Consider the following 21,941-nt stretch of genomic DNA (forward strand, 5'->3'; position numbering starts at 1 on the left):
ATCATGTATTTACACTCGTAAATCCATTTGAATTTTACGGTATGGCCTTTGTCTTCCTAGTTTTTACTCCGTGCCCTTTAATTATAGTGATATTACTACATCCTGTTTTCTCACCTCAGTAGGCTTCTGTACAGAAAGTTCCTTCTAACTAGCTATGATGGGCCAGCCTTCACTTCTCCAAGCCCCATTCTATCTTGTGTTTTAGAGTTCAGCTTTTGATTGAACATATTTCAAAAGGGGTTTAGTCAAAAAGACCAAAGCCCATGTCATCATGGGATTCCTTAGCTTCTTCTTTCTTTGCTTCCACTTCTCAGCTGGGGCTGCAGTGGTGCATAGGGCAGGCCATTTTGCTGGGACAGCACCAGCTGCAGGGCAAGTCTACCAGCCTCTAAGCAGATGACACTCCTGTATTGACATTGGCCAGGGCCTTTGCAAACAAGCCAGTCCAGAAAGTTTTTAATGAGTGTCTTGATCTTACCCAAAATATCAAATTCTTTGCTCATAGTGGAGACATTATACTTGTTTTTGAATGAATTAATAAAATAAATTGGTTGAAATATACTGTCAGTATCTGGAATTTGTTCCAATGAACACTAGATTTTAAAAAATCTGACAAAGTATAATTAATAGATAACCCTCAAATACAAAGCAAGTCAACAGTCCTATCTAAAAGCCAAAGAGAACTTGAGTTCACCCAGAGTACATGCTTCGTGTTTCAGAAATGCGTGTAGTAAGTATATCACCTAGATAAATTAAGAAAGATTTGTCCCATTAATTTTTGCTGAATTTATAACCTGACAAATTGCATTTGTTACTTCCTATGCATTCTTTCACTCAGAGATATCAACTCCCATAAAATACAGTGTTACAAGCATTTATGTTTTTAATTCCAGGAGATATAGAATCACAAAATTTACAAGGATTGGGGATGGGGGCATGTTGAGAAACTTTTGGGACCAGGCATAGAGCTGTGTTTCCCCAAAAATAAGACCTAGCTGGACAATCAGCTCTAATACATCTTTTGGAGCACAAATTAATATCAGATTTGGTCTTATAATAAAATAAGACCAGCTCCCTAGATTAATTTTTGCTCCAAAAGACTCATTAGAACTGATTGTCCGGCTAGGTCTATATTTTCAGGGAAACAGGGTAGCAACTTGCATGGTATACAGGTATTTAGACTGCAAGAGAGAGAAACTCTGAAGATAGAATATCCCATCTCTAGTAAACTGATCCATAATAGATGAAATTCTACCAAAATCAAAAAGCAAGAAACAAGGGTTAGAGAGGGCAATAAACACAGATGTGAAGACCAGGGTGTAGACATTGCAAGAGTCATCTTCAAATCCTGCCTAACACACAAACTGAGGAAACTTGGTATCATTTTTGTATTCACTAGGCTGATTTCTGATTTACCTTTACTGAGCTTTAGTAGAACTGAGATGGAACACGCTGTTTCTATTTCCCGCCCAGTAACCCCGCGGCCCCAGTCGTATAAGCATACACCTGTATAATGCAATCCTCCCTACAACCCTTCCTCCCCACACACACATGATAAATGCAACTATAAGGGAAATACCATACTGATGCCAGATTTCTCTGTGCTGTATCTCTCTTAAGTCATTGCTGAAATAGGTACACAATTTTAAAATAAAAAAATGTGTCCTTGCAATTTCACACCTGGCTATATAGAATTGGTGTCTTTTGATGAGAACAAGAGAACATATTCTCAAATATGAACTATTCAGATAGAATGACAACCTTTGAAATGCCAAAAGGAATTTAAGAAGTGATCTTGATAAACAAGGTATAATTAAAACCAATAACTAAACAGTAGACAAGAAGTAAGCTAATAATGGAGATCAATAAAATAAAAGTGTTTAAATAGACTTTAATATAGTTACAAACAAATACAAACTAAAAAGAATATGGAGCAAGAATATACAGAATATAAAATTAATTATGTCTAAAATCCAATTGTGTCAATTAAAATCTACAGCAGGGACCAGCAGAAACAAATTAAAGAATAAGTAGGACAATTCTTTCAAATTTCAAAGTTTCAAAATATTGATTATTTTCGCCTTTCAAAAAGGTTTTCTCTTACAATATCCTACTGCTTTTTCACAATAAACATTCAAATGATATTCAACAGAATATAAACATTCAGCATTTAAATGCTTTTCACATAGCTCTGCCTTCCCACTACCAGATCGTTCTCCAATATTTATTTCAGTGTATATTTTTCCAGGTCTTTCCCCACCTAGTTTTTCAATGATTATATAAGTAATGAAAATATTTATTGTTCTTCTGTTGAATAGTGGGAAATTAAGTGTGAATATGAGAGAAAATTTTAGTGTGTAAAACATCACAATTCTCAAAATCATTAAGAATAAACTTGATGAATGAAAAGAGAAATATCTTAAAATGTGAAAAAAATAGTTCAGACACATAAAATGAGTAGCACCACAAAATAAATGATTTATTCTTGAAAACAATAAAATGGACAACAACGTACATTTTTTGGGGGAAATGCAAAAACACAGCATAAATAACATGAATAGAAATACCTATTAACTGTGTTAGCTTTTCTTAAGTGGTAAATGAATATAATATACAATGTAGTGCTACAAAATTTGAAAAATTCAAATGCAGTTTTCAGAAAGCATATCTACTTAAAATTGACTTTATAAAAGGGTAGATAACCTGTCATGGAAGCAATTGAAAAAATAACCCAGAAAAAAAATCTTCCAAAAATATGGAGACAAATCAATTTTAAGGCACTGGAATATTGTTAAACAGTATAATAGCTTCTTGTATTGTACCTGACCCATTTTATATGGCTGACATAGTAGGAGTAACAAACTTCAAAAATATTAGGCTCACACACACACAACAGTTCACATACAAGTGTGTGCACACAAACTTACACACACAAATACTAATAAGCAAATTTTATACATTGCAAGATACATACAAAGTGACCTAAAATGTTTTAATATAATTAATTCTATTTCAATTTTAATATCATATTTAAGACTGATAAAGAGGGAAATAAATTAAGGAAGAAGAAAATTACCATCCCTATAGACAATACTCTTTAAAGAATATGACATTCTTGATAAAAATGCTCTTTGATTTAGAAATAAAACTATATTTTCTTAATATTACAAGGAAAATTAACCACAAAAGTATAATCGATCTTAACCAACTAAGCAACATTTGATCATTTCATTAAATTCTGAAACAAAACAATAATTCTACATTATTTTGGTCATTTTAGTCACTTCCTGGAATAGGAAATGAGATAGAATTATTAGAAATGAGGAGGGACTAGTACTAGTGTTTATAAATATGATTGCCTATCAATACATTTCCCATCCTGTCAAACATTTCAGAACTAAAAGAACAATCAAATAGACCAGGAAATAAATGGACAAGTATCAACATTTTTTAAATAAAAGAATATTTGTTGTAGTGACACTCGGAATGAAATTCTGAGAAATAACCTAAATTTCCAAAAGAAGAAAATAGTTGAATAAAGTTTTACAACTCATTCAATATAATAATATGCAGCTATTAAAATCATATAATTATGATTTTATAGATGTGAAAGATATTAATTGAAGACAGCAGGTTGCAATATATGTATGAGATTGCTGAATTATGATTGAAATATATTTAATATTTTGTATGTTTCTAAGTTCTTTAAAATGAAAAATCATTTTAATAATTAGCAAAAAGTAATAGTGTGTGTTGAAATACTATAAGATTAGATGGATAGAAATAATATAGTGGAAAAAAAAGGGTACCCAGTTTCTAAATGTATTTTTAATACAAAAAAGTCGCTTTATATCATTTGAATGAATGCAAATTATCAATAAATTATGGTGATACTACAGGTGACTGAGCATTTAATAATAACATATATTCCGAATACATATCATACACCAAGAAGATGGTCCAACAAGATCACGGGTTTAAATTTTTTTTAAGTTTTAATTAAAATATTGAAAAATATGTTAGACATATTACTGGTATCAACAGAGAGAAGACTCTCATAAATTTAAATATTCATTAAAAAGTCACTACATATTTTACTACATAAAATGAAAAAGTCTATATATTTATTTGCAATATAACAAAACAAACAACAAAATAAGGAAATACACTTAAAATGCTAATATAAAATGGCTCAATGTGTAAAGTTCACACAATTTAATTTCAAATGGACAAATAGCCTCACATGAAACATCTTTTTAAAAATTTCAAAGAAGAAATAAAGATGTAATATATATATAGTCAAGTTTTCTAGTACTTCAAAGTAAATAAATGTGGTAGGAAGTGTTTCAATGGTGGAATGAGGCGTCAGCAAATTTTCTCACCAAAAAGCAATGATGAAAACTGGACAAAATTATCAAAAAACATTTCAGAACTCTGAAAATTATTCAGAGGTATGCAACAAATTGAAAAGCACTTATTCAAGAAAAACTATCAAACCTTGATCAGAGCAGTGGTTGGTTGTGGCATTTTTACATGGGGCTCCTCCCATCCCCATCCCACTTCACCAGCTCTGTGACAGTAGCCAAAATCACTAGCAACCTCACTGCCTGCGGAGTGGGCTGACTTCTCAAATAGGGAGCTCCAAGGAAAAGTCCCATGTCTTGAGTTATTATTGAAAATAGCAATGTCATTGGCAATTGGGAAAGGACAACATCACAGCTGCCTGAGTGCTCAATACAATTTGGGGCAAGTGAACAGACCAATAACCATCTAACAGGAAGATCTGAAGAACAAGGTGGTCATAGGGGGTCATGATAAACTTTCACACATTACCCAGGAGCTGGAAGATTTCATGCATGCAAAGAGTTGTGTACTATTCAGGAAGAGAGACTGGAAAATGTCCTAGTTATATGCTCATCCCTCCCTGAATGTGAAATCCTGCACAAGCAGAAAGTGAAAGCTGGGTCAGACTTGTAAACTGCCTGAACTATAAGTCCATGCTCCAATCCCAACCCTTACTGGTTCGAGGTGTTTAAAATTAACCTCTGGTTAGCCAATATGCTATGCTGACTCACCGGTTAGCCAAGGAAGTGAACATAAACACTCTATACATTTAAAAAATAAAAGAATTAAACAAAAATGAGCGAAGACATCAATGACTGCATTGTAGAGAGACAGTTTCTATAGAATTGGTTTAGAAAAGTCACTAAACAAAAATAAAAACAAGAACCATTTTTGTAAAGGGAACTCAGCATCCAGTGCTGCTACAGTATATTATGTGAAATATCTAGTCATGAAGAAAAGCAACAGCAAAATAGCAACAGGCAAAGAAACAGTAAAGTGTGGCTCTACACAGGAAAAACAAAAACAGTAAATCCAAAAAATGTCTAACAGGACCCAGTTATTAGAATTCATCAACAAAAACTCCAAAACAGCTATTACAAATATATTGAAAGAACCAAAGGAAACCATGTTTAAAGAATTAGAGGAATGTATGACAACAATGTCTCATCAAATAGAGAATATCACTAAGGAGACCAAAGGTTAAAAAAAGAAAAGAAAAACAAGTAGAAATAATGGTGAAGTAGAAAAGTACAATAAGTATAATGAAAATTTCACTAGAGAGATTCAGTCAAAGATTTGAGGCAAAAGAAAGAATCAGCAATTTGAAGCCAGATCGTTAAAACTTCATTGTCTGAAAAACAGAAAGAAAAAGAATTAAGAAAAAAAATGAACAGAGGTTCAGAGACTTATGTGATGCCATCAAACTGTAATGCTTGTCACAAGAGTCTCAGAAGGAGAGGAGAGATTAAAGGGGCAGATGATATATTTGAAAAAATAATAGCCAACACTCCCCAAATGTAAGGAAAAATATTTGTCTGCATATTTAAAAAGCTCAATAAGTTAAACTCAGAGATTCACTCCTAGATACACTGAAATAAAATTATCAACAGAAAAAGAGAAAAATCTTGAAATCATCAAGAATGCAATGACTCATTCAGGATTCATCACATTCAACGTAAACCTCAGTAAGATTAATGGCTGACTTCTTATCTGAAACAGTGGATGCTAGAAGACGGATATTATATGCATAAGGGAACATGATAGACAAACCTCAGGTAATGCCCCAACATTCAGAAATGAATAGTTATTTCCCAGTCGTTTCAGTGAAATTCCTAGTTCTTTGGCTGAATTGTTTATTAATTTTTTCCCCATTTCAGTGTGAATATTCTATCCCACATCTTTGCTTTTGTGTTATTTTATTAAAATATGCCCTCAAAGGAAGGAATTAGTGCAGTTTTAGATTAAAATTATCTTTATATAAATATGTATCTGGTATTACTGTTTATAGTTTTACTAAACTTTCTTGTTAGCTAAATGTCACAGAAGCATGCTGGGATGTTAGATTTGCAAGGACTCTGTGACTGTCAACCTACCTACCTTTCAGAACTCTGCTCAGGCTTAATAGCTATTTTGACAATTATTAACACTGGGCTGATGGCTGTAACACAAGGGAGCTGATAACATGAGTATGTGTGAAAAATACATAACTTATGAAAATAGGTATAAAAATAACATTTTCCTTTATTTTTTGCAAAATGGGAGAATGAAGTAGCAGTCTATATTAGACCAGGGATCATACTGGGAGGAAAATCTCCTTTTAGATTGCATCCAGAACACATTTACTTGTGCTGTATATTTAACTTTCCAATCATATTATTTGTTTCATACAGTTTCCTCCATTGATTTTTCCCCGTTCTCCTACTTTAAAATGTTCATGGAAACTTATTTCGGTTGAACATATCCCTCATCCTTGATAAACTCTCCAAATAAAATAATAAAATAATTTCATATTGAAATCAGGTCTAACTGACCAACAAGTTTCCCTAACAATTGAGATATTTATTTTTTTGTATACTGGAGACATTGTGATCGGACTTATTTGTAATATCCTTTAATCTTCATATACTTCTACTATTTATACAAATTAAATTTGTCTTGTTTAAAGCTTTACATTACCATTAAATTAAATACGTATATACCATATGATATATAACATTATAAAATACGAAATATGAGTAGGAAGCATGTTTTCTGTTAGTTTTAAATAAAAGTTTAACAAATTGACTGCATTTTTAGGTTGAATAATGGTTTATTATCTGGCCATGTTAAAATATCAAGAATGCCAAAAAAAATAACATTTAAAGGGAAAGCAACACATTAAAAAAAACTTAATTTAAGGTTACTATATAAAATATGGTGTTAGGATGTGGTATGTTTAATATAACCTCTATTCCTTCCCAATATCTGATTTAACTTTTTAAACCACAGCCTATACGTAAGTTAAGTATGTCAAATATTAAGATTAAATAGCTAAACAACTTTCAGTTATTTTCAAAACATAGTCCCTTCCTACAAGGATAGAGAGGTTGAATCTTCTCTAGAAGCCAGCCTTGAATCTTTATCTTTTTTTTTTTTTTTTAATGCACGCGTAAGAGAAAAACTATTCCATTTAAATGAACAGAGCATTTTCTTCAGCAAAGAGGCTAGAAGTATTGTCAGGTGGGAAACGTCATTGCAGAAATGCTTCACAGAGATAAAGTGAATGCCACAAAATCTCTTCACCTACAGTGCTATTCTGGGAATTTGTTCACAGATTCTTCAGAATGCCGAAGGATCACAAAACAGTGTATGTCTCAAGTTTGGATGAAATGAGTTTAAGTTTAGAAATTCACCTTTTCTCAGTCAGATACAGATATATATCCCCAATGTATCCGAGAACCACTTTGCAGATATTTAACTCTTCCAAACTCGGAAGTAGATTTATGGTCTCTATATGGTTGGATTAGAAGTTCCCATAGCGCTAGACAGAGCAACTTGATAATTATTGGCTATAGTTTTAGATCAATGGGACTTACTTTTTTTTTTTTTAATATTTCTGTGCTTTTTGAAAGTTTCAGTGCCCTGTAACAGTTCTGATGTTAAAGGTGGCTTGTGTGATGAATGCATGCAGATTTTACCTTAGCTCTAAACTGTCTTATTGTTTATGTGTCTGTGCCTATCTAGTAAGCTGGTGGGCAAGTTTAAGCAGAAGTCCACTTTGCATGGAGGTCTGAGGCTCTTCTGAGAGAACTCACTGGAAGGGAAGAAAGCAAACAAGAAAATTGCCAGGGAGAAGAGATTACATGCATTTGAAGAGATCAGTCATTTGGACCTCTCCCCTCAAATCTAAGGAAAGGAAGGACTGTCAGCAAACAGGAAACATTGTTTCAACAATGTGCTGCATTTCAGGACCTGAGCACAAGGATTTGGTAGTTTTTAAACAGAATCCAACACTGAAGAAATAAATACTAAGACACTCACTGACTTGTTCTCCCAAAGAGTTTATGGGTATTTCTGGATGGGGTAGTGAATCTCAGAGTGGTGTCCATTGAAAGACTGTCCAGCGCGCAGAATTGCCTGCCTTAGGAGGGCTTTTCTCCAATGAACTCAACCTCAGTGAGTGACTGGAGTAAAGTACTCAACAGAGTGGCAGTAGCAGTCCAAGGATGCCACAGTCTGGACTAGTTCCACTTGTGAGACGACCTGGGAAATCCAAGATAGTTAGGTGGAAAGAGCAGGAACCTGAAAGGTTTACGTCAGCCAGTGGGGAAAAGGGCCAGAGAAATGTAGCTTATCCTTCTTAATGGTGCCCCCTATGCTGGTGACGTCTGTGGAAATTACTCACAGCAATGGTGCTATTCTTAATCTGTTTTGACAGAAATGTGAATTACACATGTATACTTCCAACTCCTCTGAGAATTACGTTGCATATGGATACTTTGTATCCAAACCTAATTTGATTGGGGGGCAGGGGTCATGCACCTGCATTTTACCAGTTTACACATATTAAGCAGAATTTATTTCACGTCCCTGTTTAGTCTCTGCCTTCACATTTTTGTGTTAAGTTTTAGTCAACGGTCAAGTCTTTCTTTACCCCCAAAACTATAACCTCTAATACTACTGTTGTAACTGTCACATTTTCTTCCAAATTGAAATGACTTTAGGTTAATTTTAACTAAATCAGTATCTTCAAATAGATGCAAAATACTGTCACAGATAATAGACATATTTTTAAATAGTTTGTAACACTGACATTCCATATTATAGGTAGTAAGTAAATAGATCCAAGTTTTAGGTTTAATCTACAATTGAAAGTTATTAAATAATTTACATGTTCAGAAATTAAGTTAGATATCACAGCTATGAGTTTAATTCTGTATAAGAAATTTCAATCATTGTTATTTTTACCCTGAGCAAATGTAGTAGGCGGAAAATGGGCAACTCCAAATATCCATGCCCTAATTTGCAGGACCTGTAATTACGGTTTTTTACATGGCAAAAGGAACTTTGCAGATATAATTATGGATATGGACCGTATGATGTGGGTGTCGTCCTGGGTGATCCAGTGGGACCAATGGTATCACAAGTGTCTTTAAAAGTGGAAGGAGGCAGACTAGACAAGGAAAGAGATGTGACTACAAAACTGCTGGTTTTGAAGATAAAGAAAAGGGACTAAATAATTCTGGAATCCTGTAGAAGCTGGATTCCAAAAGGAAACAGATTTTCTTCTAGAGCCTCCAGAAGGTAACACAGCCCTGCCTTCATTTTAGCCAGTGAGAAAGTGTTAGACTTCTAACCTACAAAACTGTAAGATAATAGATTTGTGTTGCGTTAAGCCACTAAATTTGTGATGAATTGCTCCAGCAGTAAAAGAATATAGAGCAGATAAAATAATGTCCATGGAAACCTTATTTTTTAAAAAATAAGGATTAGTATATGTTACCCTCACATAGTAAATATCTACTTAAAATAAGCTTCCCACACATCCATGCATGTCACTACCTTCTAAGTTTAAGGAGGCAACATTTGGGAAATGATCTTAATTATGAGTGGTCTCAGTTAGACTTGTATTTTTCACATGAACACCAGCTGCTGCGGATCTCAAAATACACTCAATTTGTCTCTATCAAACTCTTACTAGGTTTTCAGGATATTTCTGCATTGTTTCCTATTTTAATTTCTCTTTGCCAAATGTATTCAATTTCTCTTTTTTAATAAAGTTTACATCACCAAAATAATTGTTCTTCTTGCCAGAACAAAAACATACTCTGAGAGATTGGAGATATATAGGTTTTCATGGAGTAAATATTAGTCTAGTAGGCTGTTAATGTTATATTTAAAACGTATTGTATTCCCATTTAGAGATTATGCTTTTTATAGGTAACTTACCTTAGGTATCCAATGCATTATCTTACGTTAACTTTCATTTACTACAAGTTTGAAATCTAAAACCTGAATTTCCCAAACTCCATTACCGTTTTCATTCCAAAGTGTTCTTATTTCTATTTTGCCATTTTTACATTTACCATTTACACTCTTACCAGCAATGGATTAGAGTTCCACTTGCACCATATCCTTGCTCACTGTGCTAAGAGGTTTATAGTGGTATCTCATTGTAATTTTCATTTACATTTTCCTGATAACCAATGATGTTGAGCATCTTTTCATGCATTTATTGGCATTTTGCACAGCAAAGGAAACCATCAACAAAATGAAAAGATGACCTGCTGAATGGCAGAAGGTATTTGCCAGTGATACATCTGATAAGGGGTTTAATTGTCAAATTTTATACAAACAAACAAACAAAACTCATACAACTTAACACCAAAAGACAATCTGATTTTAAAAATGGGCACAGGACCTGAATAGACATTTCTCCAAAGTGACATACAGATAACCAATAGAAATATGAAAAGATGTTCAACATCACTAGTATCAGAGAAATGTAAATTCAAACCACAATGTGATATCACCTCACACCTGTCAGAATGATGATTATCAGTAAATTAACAAACAGTAAGTGCTGGAGAGAATGTGGAGACAAGAGAACCCTCGTGCACTGTTGGTGGGATTGCAAATTGGTGCAGCCACTGTGGAAAACAGTATGGAGGTTCCTCAAAAAATTAAAAATAGGGCTACCTTACCACCCAGAAATTCCACATCTGTGTAGTTATCCGAAGAAATCTAAACACTAATTTGAAAAGACATATGTTCATTGCATCGTTATTTACAAAAGCCAAGATATGGAAGCAACATAAGTGTCCATCAGTTGATGAATGGATAAACAAGTGGTACATATACACAATGGTATATTACTCAGCCATAAAAAAGAATGAAATCTTACCATTTTCTACAACATGGATGGACTGGGAAGGTTTTATGCTAAGTGAAATGGGTCAGATAGAGAAAGACAAATGCCATATGATTTCACTTATATGTGGATTCTAAAAACAAAATATACAAACAAACAATACAGAAACGGACTCATAGATACAGAGAACAAACTGATGGTTGTCAGATGAGGGGGATTGAGGGACTGGGTGAAAGAGGTGAAGAGATTAAAAAATACAAATTGGCAGTTACAAAATTGTCACGGGGAAGTACAGCATAAGTAATGTAGTCAATAGTATTGTAGTAACTATGTAGGATATCTGGTGGGTACTAGACTCACCAGGCGGATAACTTAAAAAATTATATAAATGTCTAACCGCTATGCTGTATACCTGAAACTAATAAAATATTGAAAGTAAAGTGTAATTTAAAAAGTAAAAGAAAACATTTTAAATGTAAAACTTCTTCACTTCCAAAAACATAATGAAAAGAATAAAAAGGCCAACTACAGACATGGAGAAAATAATTGTAATACAAAAATCTAACAAAGGGCTTATAGCCTGAATATATAAAGAACTTATTTCCAGTCAATGATAAGAAGATAAGCAACCACATTTCTTAAATTAATAAATGATTAATTTATTCATCATTTATTAATTTCAGACTCTCTTTCAGCTAAAGTTCTATTATAAATGCAAATTAGATTCCCCCATTAAATGCCAAGTAGGTATAGCAAGATTGGAAAAGACGCAGAAACTATCTTCCTGTGGCCTTTTGCTGTTGCTACTAGCAACGGACTCTCAGGAGATGAGAGGGTCCCCAACAATAGTGTTGTGGCTTCCAAAGCCCAGCTCCCAAGGTAATGTCAAGCAGAAGGGTGCAGTGCCTTGACCTGGCGTTTCACCCCTGGACTGTAGCACCTGGGGCACAATTTTTAGCCTCTGGAGTGTTAGTCTGGGTTGGCAAAAGCAGAGACTCTTGTTTCAGCGTATTTCTAGTCGTGACCCCAGAGGTAGTGGTCCTGGAGTTGGTCAATTCTGTGTAGTTGTGAGAACTATTTCAGAAGACTTGGCTTAGAGACTGTTCCTTCAGCCCTGGCAATGTTTTGGCAAGCACATAATTTCCTGTCTGAAATTTCTTTGTGTTTAAAATGCTCGCAGTGGTATCAGTTTCCTGCACTGAACTCTGGTAGAGAAATCCATTCAGGAAATCTAAAGACACATTATCCATAAAAAACTGCACTGCTGTTTGTGACAAAATTAGATATCTTCCCTATTATTAAATGGAGCGTTAATTGTAAGGCCAACTGCAACACCTCACTTACCCAGACATCTGCATCTATAAATTCAAGAACATAATTTTTCCAAGAATTTGAGTGTTTGTATTCATTTCAGGAGCAAGGATTATGCATATGAATATCAGCATTCTAAAGAATATATTACATGAAAAATGGCAATTATTCCACATGTCATATCATTCAAGTATCTTTCTGTTTATATAAAGGGGGGAAAATCACAAAATTAGCACATATACAAGTATGTAGGGATATATACATATTTATATTTATATTATGTAATAATTACTACGTAATATACATATATATGGATCTCTTTATACAGTTATATGTAGAGAGAGATAAGAAATATACTAAATGAGTAATGACAATTTGATATGCATTTAACCTTCTTTTTCTGATTTATTGTTGAAAAATGTAATAGATACCTCTCTAAATATCAAGAGGAAAAATACTAGAAGCTGATGTATATGAATATTCTGATTCAATCCATTTATCATCAGTTCTGCCAGCACTTCCCAACTTTAATGCCACATTCTTCCAGAAGTTAGCCTTTTACTGTAGTGGAGATTTATGAAACCTCTTGCATGCGTCATTAAAAGTGTGACCACTTCTCACAGCAGCCCTGTCATTTAGTTTTCTTGCATTATTAACTGGGAAAGGCACTGTATATAGTAATTATGTTCTCAATAATGGAACCTACTGGGCACACATTAAATTTCCATTCAGTCACTCTTTTTAAATTTTAACATGGAGTTTGCAAATAGGTGTGCACAGCAAGTTGAATCTGCAAAATGAAGCTTTTATTACATTGGTATTTTTAAATATGACAAATGTTGTGCATTTAAGTAATATAAATTTTTTATACATCTTCTTCAGTCATATGTATTTTATACTTCAGCTTTAAAATCAAGGTCAAGACTTTAATTTCTGGTGAGAGATAGTTTTATTCTCTGAATCCACTTCCTATCATTAAGGTATTTAAAGTAACTCTCTCTGTATTGAATTTGAATAATTTATTTTTTTTACTAAATACTGAACAAATTTCAACAAATTATCCTTGCAAGATTGAGAAATCCTAAAAATCAGTAGGCAAAATTTATCTTTGATACAAATAGTGAGGTACAGGAAAGGTGAATTCCATTTTGTGTGTGCTTTGTTTTTCTTAAAATATCTTTGGTGTGTAAAAGTTGTAAATTTAAAGCGTAATTTGTTCACTTATTTCCTTGGACATAAGTTTTAATTATAAAAATCCTCAAAATTCTTAGAGTTTAGTCTAATATTATTAGGTATTATTTTAGTATTTCCAAATTATTCATTGAGATTAATTTTACTGTTGTTTGGTTTTGTTGTTGTTTTCAATGGCCTAAACTAAACAACATTCAGTCATGCTGGTCACACATTGTTGGAATGAAGGCCTTTTGCTATGACTTGTTGCTTAATAATCCCTATTTTTTTTTGTTAATTCAACAAAGGCAATCATGTTTGGTGATATTTGCATTTAAGCAGGGCAGTTACAACTGCATGCAATTTATTACCTTGGGTGCTACTGGTTATATTTGTAGATTATGATGCTTTTCCTGAATACTGTCAAGTTCTTTTAAGACATATGACACCTATTTTAACATAACAAAAAAAAAAGCCTTTAGAATGCCCCAGCCACCAGATGAGTTAGCTGGCAATGTAAATTAGCAATCCGTGTAAGTGAGTTTGGCAACCAGAGAAAAGCAGATCAGATTGAAAAATCAGAATACAAACCCAGTGAAATAATACAATCCCAGATGAGACAAATGAGCCATTCAATAATATCAAATAAAGCCATTGTGTTTAAAAAGATCCAAACAAAGGAAAATAAAGAAAGAGAGAGAAAACTTTTGAGCAATAAAATTTAAAACAATGAGTAGATGAATTAAAGAGGATGGTCAACATCAGTAAGAATTTGGCATCTGGAATGTTTCAGTACAAGAAATATTTCAAAGAATTAAACATAAATATAAATACGTTATAATCATAATTGAAACAAGAAGGGAAGTAGAGGATATATTTGGAAGATTTAACTCGGGAAAAGTATGTATTCCCCAACAAAAATAAAGTACAGATGGAAGAGAGGCTAAAATTAAAATATACTAGGGGGGAAAAAACATTACTGGTATAAATAGAGGCCTAGTGATTTCCAAGCTGGATTATTGAGAACTTCCTGAACTGTAAAAAATAAGTAAGAAGGGGGAAAAAAAACAAAAAAAAAAAACAAAAAAACTCTATAGCTTGTATGCAAGAGTAACAAATAAACAACTTGCATTATTGGATTTCCCATTAACAGCTTTGGAAACTGGAAGACATTAAAGTGACATTTACAGACTAAATAAAAATAACTCGATGTCTAGTAAGATAAATATCAGGGAAAATGAAGATATTGAAACATATACTAGAATCCAAAGAATATAAAATCTGTATATTCTCTCTGATGTAGTTATTTGAAAGATGACTAAGATGACTAAAAAGCAAAGGTATTAACACAGGGACATCAACATGGGACACAGAATTCAAGGAGAAGTAACAGTGGTAAACATCAATCTTGGAATGGATATAGAATATTATATGCTTAATGGTACTTCTACCTTTTATAATGAGCAATACTCACAACTGAACTGACTTAGTAAAGTAAAACTTTATTACTCCTCAGGTTGTTGGCTATCAGGAGTTGAAGACAAATGGCTTTCTTCACAGAAATTCAGGTTCCTTATATTCTATGTCACTGCCAAGCCCTAGAGCCCAGGTGTGTTCATTCCAGCTAATGACTGGTGAAAAATTATGTGGAGAAGACATACACACTTCCTAAATGTTTTGTATTAGAAATGACACATCACTCATGCTCACGTTTCTTTACAAAGAATTAGTCAAATGGACTCACTTAGATGTAGCAGTTTCTGAAAAATACAATCCCTGGTTTAGTAGATATATCCAAACAACACTATTATACTTCCCCAGTCTCTGTTGCAATTCGGTGTGTATCCATGTGAGTCTATCGAATCACAAGTGAGAGGAAGGAAGTTGCACCAGCTCCATGCATGAGCTATGAAATTTTCTCGTATTTGATTCTCCATGCTTGTTCCCTTCTATAACTTGATGTGTCTGAGCATGGGAAACTTGGAAGCCATGTTTTGAAGATACTGTAACCACAGGATTGAAGGATCCTGGTTCCTTGTAAATCATTTATATCAACAATTCTCTACTGTGGTTGATTTTGTCCCATAGGAGACACATGGCAAGGTCTAGAGATATTTTTGATTGTTATAACTAGGAAGGTGCTGTTGGCATTTAGTTGATAGAAGCAATAGGTATTATTATACATCCTACAAGGATGGTCTACAACAACAAAGAATTATCTAGGCCAAAAATGTTAATAGTGCCAAGATTGAGAAACTTTAACTTTAATCAAGCTGCTTTCCAATCAGGGATAGACATCTTAACTATTTATGAGTGAGAAATAAACTTCTAGTGAGATAAACTACTGAGATTTTAGAATGTATATGTTATTGCAGCTAGTATTAAGAATAGTTTATATATGTTCTAGTACAGATCTATAATAGAATATATATATACACACACACATATATATGTACATATATATATGTATATACATATACCTGAAACATACACTAAGAGAGTCACTAAGGCCAGTATAACTAAATTTTAAATTTAATATATCTTCAATTCACATATTTAACAAATATTTATTGAGCACTCATTTTGAGCACTGATTGTCCACTTACAAAAGTGCCCTAGTAAATGTCATTATTCCAGATATTAGTAGTAAGTTATTATTGAAACGTGTTCTCAGCCCTGAAAGAGCAATAGTCTATAAATAAAAGAGAGCCAATTTGGAAAACAATACTGAGCCTAGGCATTTATGAAAAGCTGAATTTTTTGCTGAATTCTAAACAATGGTTAAGAATTAGATAAATGAGAGTTAAGATTATTTCAGATTAAGGGAGCAACACAATTAAAGGACTGAGATGAGATGAAATAAAGGTTTTTAAATATTTCAGAAAGGGCTATGACAGTTCAATGTGTATGTAGAATCTAATATAATCTAGAGTATATAAAGATGAGGGTTAGTGTAGGAAAAACTTGAGGAAATGAATTTTAGAAGAATGTTATCATAAACCCAAGTTGAGTAAAACAAGTATATGTACTAACGTTCCTTATTTTATTTTTTCTTAACAATGTTATATCAAATGTAATTCATACCAGAGAGACAGAGAGAGAGAGAGAGAGAGAGAGAGAGAGAGAGAGAGAGAGAGAGAGAGAGAATCTTCTAAATGATAGTAACATAGCTTTATATTACAGATTACTCAAAATTGTAATACTCAAAACTGATGAAAAACAGGATTTTCTTTTCAACTGTTGGAAAAGTCATGTATGAGTTAGCCATTGCTGAATAACAAATCACCCCCAAATATTCATCATATTAATATAATAAACATATAGTTGCTCATAAGAGTATAGGTCAGTGGTGTGGTTCCACTCTTGGCTTGATTGGGCTTTCTCATGCATCTGTGATTGTCCCCAAAATTATTTTTTTCATGGATGAGGTTTTCTGTTTATTCATTTATTCACTCATTCATTCATCCAGCAAATATTTATTGATCTCTCATTTTGTGCTAAACATTGGGATGCAACTGTGTAAACTCACTCATAATCTTGCCCACAAGAGCTATGGTCTAGGGAAACATACATACACAATTAAAAATACAACAAATAGTTAATATCAATTGTTAATAAATTCTATGAAGATATACAAAATTCTATGTGACTAAATAACAGAGACTCCTATTTTGGTTTAGGAATCACTGAGTGTTAATAATGACATAATTATCTGAAACATTGGACTCTAATGTCATATAAAGTACATTTGTATTTTGTAATATAAAATGTTTACAGATTCTTTTACAATATAACATGACGTGCATTAGGAAATAGGAGTAATATTATACATTCGTTTTATTTAATTTATGTATCCATTAATTCATCAGAATGACATTCTTCACCAATCATCTATGCCTAATTTTGTACTGCTTATTACAATACACATTTTGGGAAACTCTGAAAAACAGGAGGAAGACATTTCCATATTTAAATGTATAGTTGTGCTACCAATCTCCTTGATATTTCAAATTCCAGAGCTCCCTTAGGTAATCCTTGGCAAGTAGGACTAGGATATCTAAATTCTCGTTATGATTGTGATGGAGTTTGACTTATTTAACTTTGAGTAGACACTATTTTGGTGTTACTCATTTAGAATAATGAGTATCAAAAGCTAATAACAGAAAGTAACTCTTGAAAAATGTCCTATTTGAAGTTTCCATCTAATTATGAATGTGCCAGTGGACAATGAATTTATGTATTGTTCTATAAAAAGTAATCATTTAATGTCTGTAGAAGAAAACAATTAAGATCCGCGCTATAATACATTTATATTCTCATGGCTATAAATCAACAAATCAACAAATCATACTCGCTTGATGAGAGGAAACCCTTTCATTTTTTAAGATGCTCTATATCATTTCTCTTTGTAGTTACAGTTGTCTAGTCCATATTATGTAATAGAATATGTATATAAGATTTTTAAAGAGAATTATAACATTTTTCAGTCCTGATTTTAATGAATCATATTGTTGATTGTCCATGTACAATAGTGTCCTAGTGTTATTAAATGTTATTAATTTTCATAAATTAAACCTCAGTGTATTGAAAGTAAAAATTACATGTAGAAGAACAAAAACAAACAAACAAAAAATCCCTTTATATTCCATCATCTTAAACAGCAGGAGGAAATTATAAGCAAAGTGGAATGAAAGGGTCCTCTTATAGAGATATAATACTTCTAAATTTTAGCAAACCCAAATATGGTCAGTCAAATGGGGTAAATGGAGAAAGTAACTGTAAACTCTGTTGACACTGAATACTACAGCATAGGATCCACAGCTAAATGATAGTTGGTATTTTAAATATTCAGACACATTTTCTCTGTTAAAGGCAACTAATAAGTTATTCTTTCTGTAAGTTTCTAGCACTGTTTGAGACTTACATTAGTCTGGTTTCCTGAAAAACAAAGCAAAACACAGGCTTTATAAAGAAGCAGCATAATGTAACAAAAAGAGAAATAATAGCAGAGTAAAACAGTTTGGTTTACCTCTCAGATTTGCTACTTATTAGTTACCTGCCTCTAAGGCAAGTTATTTAATCTCTCTTATACCTTAGTTTCTTCAGATGTAAGGAGTGAATGTAAATATTTCAGATTTTTAAGAGATCAAATGATATAAAAATAAAATAACTTATAGTAATGATAATCAATAATAAAATTTGTAATAAATAAAATAATCATAAATTGTATATGTGTAGCAAAATATAGTTATATTTTTAAAACTTGGCATTATTATTATATAATTATAGAGGGTGAAACACATTTTAATTGATTTTCATAATTAAATACCTATTCTCTCAGCCACAGAAAATATTATAACTATATGATTAATACAGTAATTATATTTTTATTGCTTAAACATTTACTGGGCACCAACTGTGTTTCAGGTACTATTCTAGACAGTGGGATATATTAATAATTATTGCAAATAATGTTGAAGTCTTCGATTTATTTTTCATAATGCCTTTTCACAATATTTTTTGAGAAATTTTTAGAATATACAAATATTTATCAAAAATCACAATCAGTACTCTTTTCCCCACCATCTTGAATAAAAATGTACTAGCATTATTCAATAGTTGATTATATATATATATATATATATATATATATGTGTGTGTGTGTGTGTATATATGTATATATATATGTGTATATATATATGTATATATGTATGTATATATATATACACACACGTGCGTGCACACGCGCACACACACACACCTGCTGGGGATGCCATGTATACAAGTGGACACTTTGGTCAACGTTGCTCAAGGAGTAGTTCCTCATAATCAGAAGTGTCTGGATACTGATGGTAACCACGTTGAGCACCTCTTATAATTGCAGAAGTCAAACATGACTTGTGTTCATCTGTGTTCGTCAGTAATATTCTTATAATTTTAATAGTTGTTTTTCTTTCTTAAAATGTGTATGCATTTTTTGGCACACTGTGTGTGTGTGTGTGTGTGAGTGTGTGTCTGTGTGTATATATATATATATATATATATATATATATATATATTTACACAGACACACATATATCAGGATCACTTTGAAAGTAGATTATGGAAAGTATGACTATTCATTCAATTTCTTTTTCAAGTAAAACAAGTTAGCATAATTTATCAGTAAATTTAGCTTTTTTTTTTTTAATTTATTGGGGTAACAATTGTTAGTGAAATTACATAGATTTCAGGTGTACAATTCTGAATTACATCGTCTATAAATTCCATTGTGTGTTCACCACCCAGACTTAGTTCTCCTTCCATCACCATATGTTTGATCCCCATTACCCTCATCTCCCACTCCCCATACCCATTACCCCCTGGTAACCACTAAACTATTGTCTGTGTCTATGAGTTTTTGTTTCTCATTTGTTTGTCTTGTTCTTTGGTTGTTTTCGGTTTATATACCACACATCAGTGAAATTATATGGTTCTCTGCTTTTTCTGTCTGACTTATTTTGCTTAGCATTATACTCTCAAGATCCATCCATGTTGTCGCAAATGTTCCTATATCATCCTTTCTTACCGCCGAATAGTATTCCATTGTGTATATATACCAGAACATCTCTATTCATCTACCGGAGGACATTTTGGTTGTTTCCATGTCTTGACCACAGTAAACAAAGCTGCAATGAACATTGGAGCACACATGTCTTTATGCATAAATGTTTTCAGATTTTTTGGGTAGATACCCAAGAGAGGGATTGCTGGGTCATATGGTAATTCTATTCGTAATTTTTTTAGGAATCTCCACACTGCCTTCCATAACGGCTGCACCAGTCTGCATTCCCGCCAACAGTGTATGAGGGTTCCTTTTTCTCCACAGCCTCTCCAACACTTGTTACTGGGGTAAGGTGATAGATCATTGTGGTTTTTATTTGCATTTTCTGATGATTAGTGATGTTGAGCATTTTTTCATATGTCTATTTACCATTTGTATGTCCTCTTTGGAGAAATGTCTCTTTAGGTCATCTGCCCATTTTTCAATTGGGTTGGTTGTTTTTTTGTTGTTGAGTTTCAGGGGTTCCTTGTATATTTTGGATATTAGCCCCTTATTGGAGGCACTGTTTGCAAAAATCTTCTCCCATTCAATTGATTACCTCTTTATTTTGTCAATGGTTTCTTCTGCTGTGCAGAAGCTTTTACGTTTCATATAGTCCCATTTGTTTATTTTAGCTTTTACTCCCATTGCCTTTGGAGTCAAATTCATAAAATACTCTTTGAACCCAAGGTCCATATGTTTAGTACCTATGTTTTATTTTATGGAGTTTGTTGTGTCAGGTCTTATGCTGAAGTCTTTGATCCATTTTGAATTAATTTTGGTACATGGTGACAGATAGCAGTCCAGTTTCATTCTCTTGCATGTGGCTATCCAGTTCTCCCAGCACCATTTATTGAGGAGACTGTCTTTCCTCCATTGTATGTTTTTAGCTTCTTTGTCAAATATTATCTGTCTATATTTATGCGGTTTTATTTCTGGGTTCTCAATTCTATTCCATTGGTCTATGTGTCTGTTTTTCTGCCAATACCATGCTGTTTTGATTATTGTAGCCCTGTAGTACAAGCTAAAGTCAGGGAATGTGATATCTCCAGTATTGTTCTTTTTTCTTAACATTGCTTTGGCTATTCATGGCCTTTTGTGGTTCCAAACAAATCTGATGATTATTTGTTCTAATTCTTTAAAAACTGCCATTGGGATTTTAAAGGGGATTGCATTAAATATGTATATTGCTTTGGGTAATATGACCATTTTAACTATGTTGATTCTTCCAATCCACAAGCATGGAATGTCTTTCCATTTTGTTTGTGTCTTCTTCAATTTCTTTCAAAAATGTCTAATAGTTTTCAGCATATAGGTCCTTCACATCCTTGGTTAAGTTTATTTCTAGGTATTTTATTCTTTTTGCTGCAATTGCAAAATGAATTGGTTTTTGTGTTTCTTTTTCTGAGATTTCATTGTTAGTATATAGGAATGCAATGGACTTTTGTACATTGATTTTGAAGCCAGCAACTTTACTATATTCGTTGATGGTTTCTAATAGCTTTTTGGTGGAGTCTTTAGAGTTTTTAATATGTAGCATCATGTCATCTGCAAAGAGTGATAATTTAACTTCTTCATTCCCAATTTGGATGCCTTTTATTTCTTTCTCTTGCCTGATTGCTCTGGCAAGGACTTCCAACACTATGTTGAAAAGCAGAGGTGATAGGGGACATGAAATCAGCC

Source organism: Rhinolophus sinicus, linkage group LG02 (assembly GCF_036562045.2).
Source record: "Rhinolophus sinicus isolate RSC01 linkage group LG02, ASM3656204v1, whole genome shotgun sequence".
Classification (NCBI taxonomy): domain Eukaryota; kingdom Metazoa; phylum Chordata; class Mammalia; order Chiroptera; family Rhinolophidae; genus Rhinolophus; species Rhinolophus sinicus.